The sequence below is a fragment of the Neofelis nebulosa genome, chromosome 5 (assembly GCF_028018385.1).
Source record: "Neofelis nebulosa isolate mNeoNeb1 chromosome 5, mNeoNeb1.pri, whole genome shotgun sequence".
Taxonomy (NCBI): domain Eukaryota; kingdom Metazoa; phylum Chordata; class Mammalia; order Carnivora; family Felidae; genus Neofelis; species Neofelis nebulosa.
Window position 1 is genome coordinate 28,584,341 of NC_080786.1, and position 4,690 is coordinate 28,589,030.

Sequence of the window (4,690 nt, forward strand, 5' to 3'; positions counted from 1 at the left end):
CAGAGTCTTTTTTTTTTTAAGTTTATTTATTTTGAGAGAGAGGAACAGAGAGAGAGAGAGCACGCTAGTGGTGGAAGGGCCGAGAGAGAGAGAGAGAGAGAGAGAGAGAGAGAGAATGGGAGAAAGGGAGAGAGAGAGAATCCCAAGCAGGCTCTGTGCTGTCAGCACAGAGCCCAATGTGGGCTCCAACTCATGCGATCATGACCTAGGCCAAGATTAAGAGTCAGATGTTTAACTGACTAAGCCACCCAGGTGCCCTGGGTCTTTAGCAGAGCAAAAGTTTTTTTATTACGACAAAGCTCAATTTATCAACTTTACATATTTTTAAAGATTATACTTTTGGTGCCATAAGTAAGAAGTCATCACTAAATCCAAAGTCTTCTATGTTTTTTTCTAGAAACTGTACAGTTTGATATTTTATATTTAGGTTTCCGGTCTACTTTCAATTAATTTCTGTGTATTGTATAAGGTTATGGTTGAAGTGCTTCTGTCTCTTTTTTTAAAAAAATATTTATTTTTGAGAGAGAAAGAGAGAGAGAGTGAACAGGTGAGAGGCAGAGAGAGAGACAAACAGAATTTGAAGCTGGCTCCAGGCTCCGAGCTGTCAGCACAGAGCCTGATGCAGAGCTCAGACTCACCAACCGCAAGATGATGACCTGAGCTGAAGTCTAATGTTCAACCAACTGAGCCACTCAGGTGCCCCTTCTCTCTCTTTTTTTTAACCCATGGATGTTCACTTGTTCCAACAGCATTTGTTGAAAACACTATTTGATTGATTGGTTGATTGATTGATTGATTGATTTAAAGTACTCTCTATGCCTAAAGTGGGGCTCGAATTCATGACTCCGAGATCAAGAGTCACATGCCCTACTGACTGAGCCAGCCAGGCAGCCCCCAAGACTATTTTTAATACTTTAAGTGGCTTTTGCATCTTTGTCAAAGTTATAAATTATATATGTGAGTCTATTTCTGGACTTTCCATTCTGTTTCACCGATCTGTGTCTATCCTTTCAATACCACACTGTCTTGATTACTGTAGCTTTCTAGTGAGTTTTGAAATGAGGTAGTGTGATTTGTTAAAAACATTTTTTCAGAAAAAGGTAAAAGCTCATACAGATCCAAAATCGAACACAGGTTAAGTTTTATTTTACTTACTAATAAGTGAACCAAGCAGATGTTATAAATCATTCAAAGGAAAGGTCAGAAGAGTACATATTTACATGGAGTAAAGGAATATTGAAATGAATTACATATGGAGAAGAAATTGGTCTTTCCAGAGTGTGAGAGACTACATTTGAACCTCTACCAAATGAAACAGAATGCCCATCTGTCTTATAGAATTATAAAACAGCTCCCTTAGAATCAGAATCTGATAAAGTAGAGAAGTATATTATAGACAATTCATAGTTTTTCGTTGAAGTACAAAATGTTCTTTCTACAGACTGCTCCAAATTTATTCTTCCTTGAAAAAAATTGTTTTACCTCTTCTAGTTTCTTCACTTTTTCATATAAATGTTAGAATCAGTGTGTCTATATCAACCAAAAGTCCTGCTTCTCTTGGGATTGGTATTGTATTAAGTCTATAGTTCAATTTGGGGAGAAAATATCTTTGCTCTGTTGAGTCTTCCAATCCAAGAATGTGGTATATTTTTTTTTCATAAATATGTCTCATTTGATTTCTTTTATCAGCATGTTTTGTTAGACCTAAACCGAAGTATTTAATATTTGAGCTATTATAAATTGTATTTTTAAATATTTTGCTTTCTGGTTGTACATTGCTAGTGCATAATTGGTTTTTGAGTATTGACTATATGTTGCAGCTCTGCTAAACACTTATTAGTTTCAGGAGTTCTTTTATAGATTGCTTGAGATTTTCTACTTACAGAATCATGTTATCTGAGATCCGAGAATAGGAACAGTTTTGGTTTTTTCCTTTCAATCTGTGTGGGGTTTTTTTTCTTGCCTTATTGCTCTGGTTAAAATTTTCAGTACAATGCGGAATAAGAATGTTGAGAGTGAACATCCTTAACTTATTCCTGAGTTTAGGGGAAAGCATTTCACCATTACTAAGCATGATATTTGCTATAGTTTTTTTTTTTTTTTTTTTTTTTTTTTTTGTAGATACTCTCTAGCAGGTTGAAGAAATTCCCCCTCTAATCCTAGTTTGCTGCAAGTTTTTGTTCAGAATGATCTTTAAATTTTATCTAATGCTTTTCTGCATCAACTGATAATGCTCATAAAGATTTTCTTCTTTATATTGTTGAAATGGTGGATACATTGATTGATATCTGAATGTTGAACCTTAGGTCCTGGGATAAACTCTACTTAGTATGATGTATTATTCTTTTTATATATCCCTGAATTCAATTTGATAATATTTTGTTAAACATTTTTACATCCATGCTCATGAGAAATATAGGTCCATCGTTATTTTTCTTTTCTTACTTTTCTTTGTCTACTTTTGGTATCAGAGTAATACTAGCCTCATAAAATAACTTGGGACATATTCCCCCTTTTTCTATTTCATGGAGGTTATTGGATAGAATTGGTGCCATTTCTCCTTTAAGTGTTCCTAGAATTCATCTGTGGAAACTTCAAGGTTAGGCAATTCATTTTTGGAAGGTTTTTAACTACAAATTTAATGTCTATAATAGTTATAGGACAACTCAAGTTATATATTTTATCTTGGTTGAGCTGAAATTGGTCCATTTCATCTAAAGTATTGGATTTACATGCATAGAGTTATTCATAATATCCTCTTATTAGCATTTTAATATCTACAGAGTCTGATATTGGTAACTTGTAACTTCTGTTTTTCTTTGTCAGTCTTACTAGAAGTTACTCAGGTTTGGGGCACCTGGGTAGCTCAGTCAGTTGAGCATCTGACTTTTGATTTTGTCTCCAGGTCATGATCCCAGTGTCCTAGGATCAAGCCCCACATTGGGCGCCATGCTGAGTGCAGACTCTGCTTAAGATTCTGTCTGTTTCTCCCTCTGCCCTTCTCCCCTGATCACACATGCTCTCTCTGTCTCTAAAATAAAAAAAAATAAAAATAAAGAAGTTACTCAAGCTTATTGCCCTCAAAAACCAGCCTTTAATTCATTTTCTCTATTTTCTGTTTTAAATTTTATTAATTTGTGGTCTAATTTTATTCTCCTTTGTCATCCTTGTTTTCAGTTTAGTTTGGTTTTGTTTTTTCTGGTCTCTTAAGGTAAAGCAAGTAACTGATTTGATTACTTTCTTCTTTTCTAACATAAGCATTTTGATGCTATAAGTTTTCCTCTAAGCACTCCTTTAGCTGCATCTCACAAATTTTGGTGTTATATTCATTTTCATTTCTTTTTTTAATGTTTATTTATTTTTGAGAGAGAGACAGCATGTGAGTGGGGGAGGGGCAGAGAGCGAGGGAGACATAGAATCCAAAGCAGGCTCCAGGCTCTGAGCTGTCAGCACAGAGCCTGATGTGGGGCTCAAACTCATGAACTATGAGAACATGACCTGAGCTTAAATCAGATGCTTAACCAACTGAGCCACCCAGGCACCCCTCATTTTCATTTCATTCAAAATATTTTATAATTTATCCTGAAACTTCCTTTTTTCAGCCATGGATTATTTGGAAGTGTGTTGAATAACTCAAGTGCTTAGCGATTGTTCTATTTCTTTTATTGATTTATAGTTTAATTTCATTTATGGTTTGAGGGTATACTTTGTATATTTTGAATTTTTAAAAATTTGTTAAAGTTTGTTTTATGATTTGGAGTATGGTCTTTCTTTATAAATGTTCCATGTGCACTGAAAAGAATGTATTTTCTTCTGTTTTTAGGTGGACTGTTTTCAAATATCAGTTGGTTGATGGTATCGTTCAGTTACTCTATATCCTTGATATTCTATTAGCTCTATTACTGAGAAAGGAGTGTTGATGTCTCCAACTCTAATTATAGATTTGTCCTTTTCCTTCCAATTCTGTCAGTTTTTGCTTCACTAATTTTGACACTCTGTTGTTGCATACACATTTAGGGTTGTTATGGCTTGTTGGTTAGCTAACCCTTTTATCACTAGTAATTTTCTTTTCTCTGAAGTCAGGTAGGTCTGACATCAATACAGCTCTCTTGACTACTGTGTGCATGGTATATTTTCTTCCGTTCTTTTACTTTAACCTATCTATATCATTATGTTCGAACTAGGTTTCTTGTAGATGGCATAGAGTTGGACAATGTTTCTTTATCCAGTCTGAGAATTTTTGTTTTTAAATTGGAATGTTCAAATCATTTTTATTAATGTTATTGTTGATATGTTTGGATTTTGACTCATGGTATTCCAAATTCTGGTGTTCTTCCCCAATCTGTGTATTGCTATTTACTTTCCAGGGTCTTAAGGTACTTGTTCTATGCAGTCTGTCTGGGTTTTGTAGTTACGCTCAGTGAGAGAGAAGCTGTGAAGTGTGATTACTCCATCTTATTTGTAACTGCAACTCTAGGAATAATTGTTTTTAGAGGTTGCCTTAATCTGGGGATTAGGTTCCAAGTTTCTGCTGTCATGTTGAAGTTCCTGTCAGATCACAGAATCTCAAATTTGCCATTAATCCAACATACTTATATAATTATTTTCCTTAAAAAACAGAACAAAATTCTCAGGACTCCTAGGAAGGGCTGCTAGAAATGAATCCCTCCGGACTCAGAAGTTCTCCTTA